The 14,393-nt window shown below is 41.1% G+C and overlaps 2 protein-coding genes across 3 annotated transcripts in view; both read right to left on the bottom strand.

Moving 5' to 3' along the window:
* hic2 (hypermethylated in cancer 2) overlaps positions 1 to 8,405 on the bottom strand; it is a 25,825-nt gene extending 17,420 nt beyond the window's left edge. For both annotated transcript variants that reach the window (XR_004332060.1, XM_032516211.1), the window contains exon 1: positions 8,141 to 8,405. The gene's annotated coding sequence lies outside the window, so the exon portion shown is untranslated. The remainder of the gene's footprint in view (positions 1 to 8,140) is intronic.
* Positions 3,586 to 14,393, bottom strand: part of LOC116689641 (protease-associated domain-containing protein 1) — a 26,268-nt gene continuing 15,460 nt past the window's right edge. Inside the window, exons 6-7 of the mRNA XM_032516218.1 lie at positions 11,526 to 11,530; positions 3,586 to 3,597 (exon numbers count right to left, since the gene is read on the bottom strand). The gene's annotated coding sequence lies outside the window, so the exon portion shown is untranslated. The remainder of the gene's footprint in view (positions 3,598 to 11,525; positions 11,531 to 14,393) is intronic.

The following is a 14,393-nucleotide window of genomic DNA, read 5'->3' as shown; positions in this document are numbered from 1 at the left end:
TACACAGCTGATTAGGGACAGGTTGCTTAAATTTACTGGAGCTGCAATGACTCTGTAACAGAACAGTACTATGTGTTGCAACTTATTTTTAAAAACTATCCTTCAGCACACCATTCAGCCGTTACAACAAGCCGTCATTGTAATTATAATCCATCCAGGGGTGAATATGGTAATCCATCAAGGAAAGTTATTTTTGGATACTTCAGAAAAATAATAAAATCTATAATTTTATGTTTGATGCGGTGCTTACGTTAGCCGGAAGATTTGACAGATTACATGGAACACTAAGGCCGATCGACCGGAACTTTAAGTAGTCTAATTTGGGCCCATTGCAACCGGTAACATTCAGTTTAATTTTTTCAAGTTTGACAGGGTACAGCAGCATGAAAAAAAAGAGGATAAAAACTGGCCTTTTATTGCATATGCACTACAGAAATCCTCTCTACAAATGCAACAATAGGCCAGTCTTCTAGTTATATACATTATTTCACAGCTCCTCTTTACTCTTCATGCCCTTAGCATTGCATAAACTATACACTTGTTCTGTAGGTTATTTATTAAAAATATTGGCTGTCAAAAAAAGTCTTACATAAACTCCGGTTTTAGACACCTATGCTAACTATACAAACAACTGTTTACTGTTTTTAACTCTCTCATGTCTCCCTAAGGAGGAAGTCGTACCAATTCCCAAATATTTATTCAATAATTAGGTGTCAAAAAATATACTGTACATTTAGGACTTCAGCTTTCAGTTTATAAAACAGTACATGACTGAATTCTGTTCTCAGCCAACTAGCAAGCTGAACCGAACGTTCAGACAGACGTAGTTTGGTTCGATTCAGTGAATGGGACAACTATAGTCCGAGCTCTGGTCAAGCACTGAACAATTCAATGACCGCATCTTTTAAAAAAAAAATCACTGATCATAGTGATTCAGGAAATAGTTTTCCCATCACCAATCATTAGTCTCAGGTTCAGGTCTGGGCTTGTCTCCTCTGCTTTGACACTTATAATCATGGTCTTCTTCCCCTCCCCCATCTTTCCTCTTCCTCTCCTCGTTTCTCTCCATCCATCCACCCTCACCAGTGTCTCACCGGGCATGAAGACACACCACAGAAACACCTCGCTGTCCACAACGTGAATTATAATGAGCTACTCTGGAATGCATAACCCAGATCCGTAGTTAATCGCAGAATGTGCTACAGGGGTGTGCAACACCCAGCCCTGCAGGCGGTAATGGAGAAGAGGGCTGCAGAGAAAGAAAGGCCTCTGCTATGATGCCAGCCAGGAAGCCATATATCAGTCAAGTCTCTCTCTTAGCATACACACACACCTCTGCAGGCTTTATGGGGGGGGGGGGGGGGGGGGGATTCAAGAGGCTTTCCAGCAGGCTGACATAAAAAGAGGTCTGGCTCAGAGTAGAGAAAAAAAATAAATAAAAAAGAGCCCATCCCCACCCCCTCCTCTTCTCATCCCTCGTTCTCTCTCTCCTCCCCCCCCTTCAGCCACACAGCTACCCTCTCCCCCTGGCCCCTCCAGTACGGTGCTGTGCCGGCTGGATTCCAGGGAGCTGCTAATGGATTACGGCTGATCTATATGCAGCAAGGGTGGGACACATGTAGGCACAGCTCCCCTTCGAATAGTGCTGCCCAGGAAAGCAAGCTTAATACCACAGAAGAGAGATAGGTCTGTACCATCATGGCAGCTCCATCTGTGATTGCCTGGTGCTCCTTGCAGTTTGTAGAAACATTTTCAATACCATTTCTAGACTGTTGTTCTGTTACAGCACCGCAGTTTCAGTTAGGGTATGTAAGGGATGGATGAACCATTAGAAAGATAACCTACTAGAACAGCTAGCACGATGTTTCCTGTATGCAGGATGACCAGTTCATATGTATAATGTCACATAGCAGGCGAGCAGCATTTCATGCAGGGTTGGATCCATTCTAGGCCCTCTGCAAAGGCTGGAAGAGAGATTGAGAGGTGGCAAGATAGCTGGTCAGGAGGGATGTGAGAAACAATACTTGGTCTGACCAAATATGGCACCACATACCAACCAAAGACAGCTCTGGGCTCGGACTGCAGACCAGGGTAGACTTTGCCCTTGAAGCACAGGCACGGATCAGCTTACCTTGCCTGCAGTAGTAACCTTTTTGTTGACTGTGCCCCAATCATGGAAAAAAGGGCCAGTGATAGGGCCTTTTCTGTAGCGGCTCCTCGCCTCTGGGATAACCTGCCAGAGGCCATTAGACAGGCTGTCTGTTGATATTTTTTAATGCATCTTAAGACATACTTTTATTCTCTGGCTTTTAATTGTAACTTTTAATTGTGATTACTCAGTGATATTTCCTTCTATTTTTTGTATGTGGGCATATATATAAATATATATACATATATCAATATATATGTGTGTATGTATGTATAATCTGCTTATGCAATTTCATGAGTTTCAGCTTGTTTAACTTGTTTCTACTTGAATAGTGTCATATTTCCACTACATCTATGTATACATGTGTGCTTTATGCTGGTATATGTGTTGTCTTTGTGAAGCACTTTGGTGTAAACATGTTTGCTTTTAAAGCGCTATATAAATTAAATGAAAAACTTTACAAAAATGACTGGCTTAATGATAGTGGGGAAAACCTCACTTTAAAAACACAGCACCCTACTGCTTAGCTTCAACCTTGACTTGTTTCAGGAGCCTGCTGATGAGGAGATGAGCGGGCAGGGATGTTTACACAGACTTGACAGACATGATCAGGATAACACATCCGTGTGTTGGTCCTTGAAGAACTAAAAACTAGTGAGCGTCAAAGTGCCCCCAGCAGTGAATTAATGCTGGATGATCTGGTTTTACTTAATTTACTGGTGCCTGTCATTGCATCCTTTTTGCAAGGAGTTTATGGATTAAACAGTGAGCTAGTCAACCTTTCAGAGTCAGTGTTCATGGAGCGATGGTGACTGAGAGAGCAGTGGGCTGTGGCACTAATCTCCTGAACAGAGGGTAGAGGGCCAGGAGAGAGGGCAGAGGTGAGGCAAAGTCCTGTGGCACAATAACAAAACACACCCTACTACTGTGAAAGGTAATCTGCTAAACAACCAATAGCAAACAAGACTAAGAAAGATTTAAAAAAGAAAGAAAAGAAAACCACAACCATACATAGCAGGGTTCTTCTTCTTTCAAAGGGATTCTTATGAACAATATACAGTAATGACTTTGTAACATTGTGTAGATGGTCACAAAATGCAGAAGATGGGCAGAACAGACTGGGCAGGTAAGACTGAAGCAGACAGGGAAACAGAATCATCATGTACACAAGCAAAAGGCTTCCCTGATTACACTTGCACGCGTGTGCGCACACGCACACACAAGCACACACGCGCAAGGAGAGAGAGAGAGAGAGAGAGAGAGAGAGAGAGAGTATGCTGGTGGGCAAAGGGAGTGGGGGAGGGGGCTAGGGGGATGGTACAAAGCCAGTTTGAAATACAAACACAGAGCAACCACCTCTGAGCCATTTCAACATGGCTGACGCTGCTGCATGGGTAAGGTTGATCCATTTAGAACTAGTGGGTACTGCAATTTTCTGAGTTTCAGTTCTCTCGTGAGTGAAAGGACGGCTCACAATACAATGAGAAGATTAAACAGAGCAGCTGTGCTTTTCGGCTAGCCACTCTATATGCTCCTTTCCACCTGTGTGACATCTACTGGATCAGAGGAAAATTAACCGTCTCTCATGATTTAAATCACTTGATTTCCGTTTTAAGAAACATTCGAGAAACTTTGGCCCACAGCTAATGTGTTTAAATGTGCACACTACGGCGCAAATCAGGTCAAGGCAGGAAATTGGAGAATGTGTTTATTTGCACTGCAGTAACCTGTAAAACCTGCAGTTACATGCAGATGGTCAGTAAGTAATTATAACCCTTGGATATGTTTTGAATGCAGTCACAGAAGTGTATTAATGATGACTGTTCAAGCGAGGAAACTGGCCTGCTTATTTCAGTTTTAATCAGTGATTGGATTGGTTACATGCACTTTAAATTTGATGATTGATTCATCCCACCACAACGCTGCTGCCCACAGCCATACTTTCCCTGTTTGTAGTCTTTGTCGGTCACATGCACAAAAGTGTTTGTTTTTTTTAACTGTAGAAGCCCTGTTAGGTGTATACATGACATAGCAAAAAAGCTTAATCCAAAACTAATTAAACTAATGAAATAAAATTCTAAACAAACCATAGAGTCTTGGATTTAATTTTCTAAACTAGATACAGTGATGATTTACCGTGGTGCCCAGGAGAGCAGAATATTCTGTGTTTGTGTTCCAAACACAGACTACAGAGTGTGAAATAAAAAGTGAAATCACCAGCTGTGGTCTTTGCTTGGTATAATAACCTGCCTATACATGTTTCTCCAGTGCAAATGGTTGAATAGCTCTGATGCACAGCATCTGCTGGAATTCTGGACACTGATCCAATTCTTGTTATAATCTTTTCAGAAAAGCTGCAGGGGAGACGTCCTGCTGTACACAAGCTCACAAATATTAAGACGGAACGGCTGATCTGACTTGTCTTAGAGACATGAATTTCTGCAGGATTGTTGGATAAAACAATTGCTGGATAATAAAAAGGTGAATGACCCTAGTACTGCATGGCTAAAAGAGGAATAACTTGAATTACAGTAACCCTACCGCAGTCTGGGTAGAACCCTTCCAATTAAGACCCATTTTCTGTCAGGCAGTTCAGCCATGTTACAGACAAACAAGTCCTGCCCAGGGTGCAGTGGAATGAAAGGAGCCCCGTCCATTTCATCACAGGAGGGGGCCAAAGGTTGCTGCGTACCCCATATGCCAGTGCAGTGCAGCTCTGAAAAGCAGAGACTCTCTCTCACACACACAAACACATGAATCAACTTACATGTCCACAACTTAACCTGTAATCAAACCCATGGATCCATATCTGTGTGAATTCATGCATTTTTCTATAGGGAAAATGCCTATCTAAATAACACCTTTTTCACCCCCACCCACCACCCACCATAAAAAAGCGCAGACCCACATGACCTGGAGCCTAACGTGTTAGCTAAGGGCAGAGGGCATGTTGGGTAAGGACAGATCCGGATGGTCCAAGGTTTTACTGAGTTGCCGCCCCCCCCCCCTCCTGCTTTTAAAAAACTGCATAACCTTTGGCTATCAGCACCTACATTCCACAGACTGTTTCTTCTTCTTAAAGAACAACAACAACCCTGCCATGGTGCTTTAGCCACTGCACCAACACACTGCCCTCGCACGGCAGTAAAGAACAAAACAGACGGATCCGTATAGATACGACAGCCTAGCACAATCTATAAGTCCTCGCCAACATGTCAGCAGAACATACGTCTAAGTAGCCTTTGCACTGTGCTGCCCACACATGCCACTCTAAGCCATGTTCACAATGTACACAGATACTGACTGTGTTGAGAAGAGAAGGACAAGTAGGGTGAGGCAAGACAACCGGCCAGAACAACACAACACAACCACACAAAACAAACACAACAACACACACAACACACACACACACACACACACACACACACACACACACACACACACACACACACACCACACACCACACACACACACACACACACACACACACACACACACACACACACACACACGGTCCCCCTTTGTCGTCTATAGTAATCAATGAAATAAGTCTCACTGATCAGTTGACTTGGTCATTTTAATGGCCTAAATTAACTTGTTTGATATATATTCCTAGGTAGACCTAATTGTAATGTATATTTGACAAAAGTTTGCAAATGGTTAGGTTGGGGATAAAAATAACAAGAAACAGAACGGTTGCTGAACGGTAATGGTTGCTTTTATTGAACTTTTTGGTTGGTAGTTCATCTCATTTCTGTTACGTATTTCTGCAGAGATACCAGCTTTGCTACTTATCTGCCGCAAAGCCTAAATAAAACATTTTCTGTGCAACTGAATTGACCTCAGCTCTTTAAAATGCAACACAGTATTGTCACTCACTGAGGTTCATAATTTCTGATTTCCTGGGAAAATCACTGTCTTTAAAATAATGGAATCACATGAGCTAAACCAGAAGTCTTTAAAGCTAATGCTGTTACAAACGCAGCATTGTCAAACACTTAAAGCAGTTACAGCCAGGAGCCATATTCCAGCGTTACAAGCCTCACTAAATTAGAATATGTGTATAAAGTTTAAAATGTATTTGGATGTACCTTGTCAAGCCTTCAAAATATTTGTATTGTATGTATTTGTATGTATTCTGGAAAAGCACAATTTAGCTAACTGATAGGCCAAATGTTAAGCTAACAGACATAGCAATTGCTCACTCCAACTGCACTTCTAAGTGGGTGTCACCTGCCAAACTATAGTCCTATAGTCTTCATATTATACAGCACCCTGCAACCGTGATTAGGATAACAAGTTGTGAAAAAAGATGGATTTATCTTCATATTACCCTAAAGTTGTGACAAACTTTACCAAGACAAGAGTCTACAAATGCCTCAGTAGCTGTAGAACAATGACACTTTAAAATATCTTAACAAAATGCTGACTGAAAAACTGCCCTAGATGTATCCAATAAAAAGAATAAACACAGTTCACTTTGTGTGATTAAGCTACAAACAAGACTATGCTAAAAATTTTGGCCATGCATGATGAGAACAAATACAGGAAAATAGACAGCCATAACTGATATTGGACAAGTGAGAGCCTCCGACTATTGCTAGGACAACAATTACTCAAACATCAAGAATGACAAATGTATTACACAAATGACTTTAGGAGAGTTATCTGTCAGTCTTATCAGATGTTCATCAATTGTTCTTAGTTGATGCTAAACAAAGTAAGAGACATTTAGTGGAATTATTTTTGCAGAACTAAACATTTACTTATACAAAGCAGCAGCCAGTCAAGTGAACCTACATTACTGACATTCCTGTGCCTTATTATCTCTATGCCCCTTGGTACTTTAACAACACTAATCACCTGAGAAGCCAAGCTGCATTTGCACCTGAACACTGAGCACATACATTGTTTTATTAGCAACCAAGTGATGTGTTGTTGTCCTGAATTAGAGTATAATAACCAAATATTCAACACACCGATGTGGCTCTTTTCGCCCGAATACTAATTTACCCCCGAAAATCAATATCATGCAACGCTGTTTCTATAAAGCAGTTTGGGGTCACACTGTAGCCAAGTGTTACACACACGGGAGCCAACCACAAAGATGGTTGGTGTATAACAGTAGCCCACCTCTAGGCTACACAGATATACAATCCCCTGCATCGATACAATTCACGTTTATTGTTAATGCAACGTTTAAACCCGTAAGTATAGGCCGTGCGTCTACACTGTACAGGGTAGCTTATATGTGCACATAGGTCATGTTAGATCATTGTTTAATTAGCCGTACCCAAGAACGAGGTGGCTTAATCTACATATAAACAATACAGGTGACACTATATCGGGTGTCACACGGCTATGATTATAAGGATTATTGCGTAAAATACCGTGCGTAAAATCCGCAGAATCGATCCTGTTTCTTTTTACACATTATGTGCAACTTACAGCTATTTGAAGAAGAAAAAAAACTCAGTGTTTCGATTTATAAAACAATCAGCTCATTACCCTTTATTAATTAAACATATTAGATTATACAAACAGAGAAAATGAGGTAAACTGTGGAAACATTTGTGTAAAGCGCTGCGACGAGCCGTTTGTAGATCCATTCTGTTCCCTTTGCTCTGCCAGCCTGGTGAATTGGTACACACTCGCCCCGTGGGGCATCTCTTATAAGCACACGACGCCAAAATAAACGCCACAACATTTGCAAACCATTTATCTGCGGTTTTGAGTAGGAGCCGCGATCAACTAAAACCAATAATGTGAGATTTCTCGGCTTGCCAAGCAGGCTGGTAGAGCCAGAATAGGCACAAGCGAAGCCCCTTTTTGTTGGCACGCCGTGAAAAAAAAAAACACCACCGTAACGCCGAAAACCCTTGCGATCTTTGCAGCAGCTGGGAGAAAAACGATCTGCTCAAAACATTCACGAAAGCAGCCCCGTTGCGCATTTACAATCCATCTTAAAGAGAAACAAAATCTTTTAAATACCTTATTACATCGGTAGGATCGTTCTCAAACGTTCTTTACCATCCTCTTGCTCACCTCACAGCCTTCGGGACGCCATGTTGCAAGCTTATGACGTTAGGCTTCCTCACCCCTGACCCACATTTGAATAGAAACCAGCCCAGAGAGCAGCAGAGAAAACATCCCACTGTGGGAGGGTCTGGCCACTTTCTCAGCCCAGGACCCCTGGCAACTTTACCTGCAAGATGGCAGAGAGAAAGACAGAGAGAGGGATGTGGTCACACTGTGGTTTAGGCTTTCTTCTCCCAGCAGCACGACTCAGCCATGGACCTATAGCCTACTGCTGAATGCAGGTCTACGCTGCAAATATGTCTGACTTGATAAATTACTTTGTGTAATGTATACCCATGAAAAAAGAATTAAACAAATCGCATTTTTTTAAAGAAAGGGTGTGAGCGAAACCCGTCTGTTTCGAATGTAGTTTCACCTAAATACAATTTAAAAAATATGTCACCAGGCCACAAATGGAAAATGGATCGTCAGAGGTTTCCATTTTATGTTAGAAATGGTTCTAATCTAAATTTTACATGGCAAGCAATTAAATTACCTTGCATGGTTTAAAAAACGGATGCAGATTAAGTAATTTGATATTTTTGCAGTGTACACCATGTTTCTATGCAAGCCAGTGTCTTCGCTTATGAACTATGCAGTTTCAATATGCAATTATTTAATGTGCATGTTGCAATCATCATAGACAGCTGCATCTATCCTGTTCATTTTGAAATCAGATAGTTGGATTTAAGATAATAATTGCAATTTTAGATTTCAAATTTGAGTTCAAAGCCATATAAAAGATCTCAAGATGATTGATTGTCAGGTGATTTACAGCAGAGAGAGAGAGAGAGAGAGAGAGAATGGTTCTGGTTCAAAAATTGGGCACCAGATGTGCGGAAGTGTGACAATCTGTTGGCTCCTCCCTCTTTGCCAGAGGACCCAGGTCAGCCAAGAGCCAATAAAATACAGGATACATGGTGGGTTTCACCTACATGGCATTTATTGGACCTCTATTAGTAAGATTACTTTGATGCCTGGCTGCAGCTATTCATGAATATGTTGGTCTATCGCCTGCAAATTGTTGATTGGCATATTAAGCCAGATAGTGTATCAGTTTAATCTGTCATGCTTTATGCTTATGCAGCTTCTGCGTATTCCATGTATCTAAGTTATGGCGCTGTGCAAAAGTGCTCTTCTGACACGCAGTGGTTGCCTCGGAAAGTGCATCCTCTGCGGGGGAGCTCGGCACCCTGAGTTGCATTTATCAAGGTGCTTAGACTCACCCTATAGCTGAATATCCTTCACGGAAAACAAGACTGTCTATAAGGCAGACATGTCATAACCCTCATAAGGATATATCAAATGTCAAATTGCATATTGCATTAGAAATTTCTGCCAAACCAAATCAGTGAATACAGACAAACACATTAATTTCCCCTTATGCTTACTTTAAATTCTAAGAGGTTAACATGTGTTACAGATAGAAAATCTATTTCGGCCGGTTAAGGTGTTAGGAATACCATCAGAACAATTCAATACATAAATGTATTAAATAAATTCTTTCCAAGAAGGAACCTAACCTCAAAATATAGATGTTGACAATTAGAAGAAGCATTGACACGTCTGAAAGTAATAACAAAAAGCTGGGACTGTTCAGTTTGCGTCATTTAGTGATTTATTTATTGAAGTGTATATTAAAAAAATAGGATTTGTGTTCATTTGTAACCTCCATCAGTTTCTTTGTGACAACATTTCTCATGGCAACACATTCAGACTATGAACAGTTAAGAACTACCTTCAATTCGTTCATTGCAATTTGAGAACAATGAGTTCATGATGAAACATTTTACTTCAGTTCATGTTTATTGTCCCCATGGGGAACTTATGGTGCAGTAAAAGATCATATCACATGGTATTCAAACATTAACACAGATAAGGCAAGGAGGAAGAAAAAATCACAACATATGTACCACCCCTCAAAATTTAAACAGGTTCCCCGGTGTTTGACAGCTAATAATGACATCTCCTTGTCCTTTGAATAGTTTGGTGACGTTGGCATTGATTTGAAACCACGTTCACTTTGACATCCATCCGACTTTTAAAATAAGCTGCACGCAGCTCTGGATGTGTCATAGGACAAAGTCATCTAGGGTAAATTATGAGGATAGCGAGATAAAGATTTTCAAGCAAGAGCCAACAAAAAGAAAATGTAAAATAATTAAAAACACATTGGTTTAACTGTACCTCTGCAGTGTATTGATCACTAAATTTGTGTCAACACGTCGTAAAAAGTAGTAGGCTATACATGATAACATGATTTTTGACTAAACATAAATCCTTTGACATCTTTAAAGTACATTCTGGGCTCGAGTAAACTGCGCAGAACTTTGAAAATCATTATCATGTAAGGCATTTTTTGATTACATTAAGCAGTTGTTAACTTGTAAACTGGTCCAACATCATCTCCCTCTTCTTCCTCCTACAACAAGGTCTCCACACTCTGGTGAGCAGCGTCACTCTGAGTGCAGAGCACCCACTGATGTACAGAATGGGTGTCAAGGCAGCATTAACTCGGGGCAAAATGCGAATAGGGTCAGTGCCTTCATTCTTAACGACATAACAAGTTAAACCAAAGAAATTACAGGCCACAAGATGGCAGAATATAGGAAGCCACGTCGCCAAGAAAAACCCAGCCACCACCAGTATGAGATACACCGATGAGCGCTGTCTTTCTCCTCAGACGGTGGCTCCCTCTCCAGCTGGAACCTGGCTATCATGAACAGTCTAACATTCAGCCCGGTCATTATGATCACTGTGACTATGTTCCCCAGAAACGTGCCCCTTGTCGTGATCGTTTTGGGTACCACGATTGTGACCAGGTTGTGCGTAGCCACGATGAGTGAAGCATAGACCCAGCAGGCAAAGATGACGAGCAGGGTCCTGTTTCGGGTCATGCGGTGGGAGAGTTTAAAAGGTGACACCAGAACACCAACATAATAATATGACACCCCAGAGCAGATATCACTGAAGCAGGTGCTCAGCATGTACATATTAAGCAGTATGGAGAGAGACACAGACATGTTGAGGAAAATGATAGTTGCGGCCAGGAAAATGCTCAACAGAAACATCAACACATTGCCAAAGCTCGTGAGGGGCAGCACCAGAGACCACCCCTGGCTGCTGTTAGCCATAGACAGAGTGTTTGGGGTGTCATTGCACTGCGAAGACTGGCAGCAGTGCACTGCACAGTGGAGGGGTTAACCTCCACGCTTATTTATGTAGGAAGGAAGATGAAGACCTGGGTGACTTTAGTGCCCTGGACAACAAGTCAACAAGCTCCTGAGAAAAAACATACGAGGTCAACAACCTATTGACCTATTTGGACAGAATTAATATTTTAGGTGTTTTCCTCTCGGCACCACCTCAAAACACCAGTGAAACATTTATTCAGCTTTTCTCCTCCACACCCGCCCTCTCTGGGCTTCAGTCAGGAGCTTGTAGAATATTTCAACTGTAAAATTACAAATGTTATTGATGCCATTGCTCCCACTAAGGTCAAAGTTGTCTCTGGTAAGAAAAGATCTCCTGGAGAAATGTCCGACTGGTGACAAAAAAAGAGAGTGTAGAAAGCTGAACGAAGGTGCAAAAACAAATCTCCTGGTCCATTATAACACCTATAAAGAGAGACTTCGCATTTATAATTTGGAACTGAGGAATGCAGAAGGTCCTTCTTCTCTGATATTATCTCTAAAACAATAATAATTCAAGTGCTTTGTTTGCTACTGTTGATAGTTAACAAACCCTCCAGTACCAGTAGCATCTGAACTTTTATCTACCAGGCCTGCAATGACTTTGCATCCTTCTTCAAAGCACATTCGAAGATTAACAAACAGTCAGTGCCCCATATCAATTTCAGGATATGTGTTGTCACAGTGTTCAAGCAAAACTTTCCAATATGACGAATTTCACACGATCAACCATACAAACCTGGAGGACATTATTCAACATCTGAAAACCTCGCCTGTTGCCTTGATATTCTACCAACGGGACTTTTCAAAAATGTTTCCAATTGTTTGACTTCTGATCTTCTACAGATTGTGAACACATCTCTTCTTTCAGGTATCTTTCCACAGCCTGAAAACTGCATATATCAAGCCACTCTTAATAGAACAACCTAGACAAGTCACTATGAGCAACTATAGGCCAAATCAAACCTTCCATTTTTAAGTAAACATTGAAAAGTAGTCTTCAACAACTCAACCATTTCTTGTCACTAAGCAACAGTTTTGATACCTTTCAGTCGGGTTTCCGACCACACCACACCACTGAAACGGCTCTTGTCAAGTCTTTAATGACATCCACCTTAACACAGATAATGCAAATTCAATCTTAGATACTGATCTCAGCTGAGGACCATTTGACACGGTCGACCATGACATATTACTAGACCGATTGGAAAATCGGGTAGGACTTTCTGGCTTAGTACTAAACTGGTTTGAATCCTACCTAAAGAATAGGGATTACTTTGTGTCAATAGGTAATTATGCATCGAGCGTACAAATATGACGTGCGGAGTTCCGCAAGGCTCCATTCTGGGGCCTCTTCTGTTTAACATCTACATGCTTCCACTGGCTCAGATTATGAAAAAACAAAATAAGTTACCATAGTTATGCGGACGACACACAAATTTACATAACCTTATCGCCAGGGGACTATAGTCAAATACAAAAACTGACTAAGTGCATCAACAAATTACGACTGGATGTGCCAGAACTTTCTGAAATTAAATGAAGGAAAAACTGAGGTAGTTGTTTTTGGAAAAAAGAGGAACGATTAAAGTCTGTGCTCAGCTTCAACAACATGTTTAAAACACAGACAAGCCAGAAATCTTGGTGTAGTCATGGACTCAGACCTGAACTTTAACAGCCACATTAGACAATACAAAGTCAGCCTACTATCACCTTAAGAATATATCAAGGGTTAAAGGACTCATGTGTAAACAGGACTTGGAAAAACGGTCCATGCTTTCATCTTCAGTAGACTTGACTACTGTAACGGGGTCTTTACAGGTCTCCCCAAAAAATCAATCAGACAGTTGCAGCTGATTCAGAACGCTGCTGCTCGATCTCACTAAGACCAAGAGACTGGATCACATCACTCCAGTTCTGAAGTCTTTACACTGGCTTCCTGTGTCTCAAAGAATTGATTTCAAATACTCTTGCTAGTTTATAAATCCCTTAACGGTTTAGGTCCAAAATACATTTCTGATCTGCTACTACACTATGACCCCCCAGACCTCCAGGTCATCTGGGACAGGTCTACTTTCTGTCCCCAGAGTCAGAACTAAACAGGGTGAAGCAGCTTTCAGTTTCTATGCTCCCATATCTGGAATAAACTCCCAGAAACCTGCAGATCCGCTGCTACTCTCAGTTCTTTTAAATCAAGGCTGAAGACCTTCCTTTTTTGATGCTCCTTTCTTTAAATGAATGCTCATTTCTTTAAATTTCTTATGCTGCACTGTAACTTTATTCTTGTGTTTTATGTGTCCTATGTTTCTATTTTGTTTTTAACTGTCTATTCATGTGTTTTATTGGTTTTTAATGCTTATGACTTTAACGTTTTTGCTTGTGTTTTATCGTTTAACTGATTTTGTGTAAGCCATTTGAATTGCCCCTGTTGCTGAAATGTGCTATACAAATAAAGCTGCCTTGCCTTGCCTTGCCTTGCCTCGGCATAACATGTTTATCAGTTTCAAGTTTCCCTTGTCAACAGTTCTTCTAGTCTTGACTTCAGTTTAAAAAAAAAATATATAACAGAGCAGATGAGTCTGAGGAAAGCCGCATCAAGAGAGGCCTTTGAGCATGTGCAGTGAACCAATCAATGTAGCTTTGCTTTAACCTAGAATCTGTTATAAGGCTACACTTTCAAATCAATTTTATGATGAATCAGCAAATTTAAAACATCTTTACTCTTTTTATTTAAGTTGTCTGACCTCTCTTAATGTAATGCACTTTGACTATATAAAAAACGAGCATAGTCAAGGCCATAACCCCAGCCTCCACCTTGCCCCCCCTCTCTCCTCCTCAATAACTACAGACTCAGAAATGGCACATACTAAGGAAAGCGCAATGTGGGACTGGCTCTAGTGGCAGTAATCCTGTAACAAGGCTGATTTTTAAGAAAATAACTTCAGATATGGTATTAGGGGACCACTAAGGTCTAT

This window comes from Etheostoma spectabile, chromosome 5 (genome assembly GCF_008692095.1).
Source record: "Etheostoma spectabile isolate EspeVRDwgs_2016 chromosome 5, UIUC_Espe_1.0, whole genome shotgun sequence".
NCBI lineage: Eukaryota > Metazoa > Chordata > Actinopteri > Perciformes > Percidae > Etheostoma > Etheostoma spectabile.
This window is presented reverse-complemented; position numbering and strand designations above follow the sequence as displayed.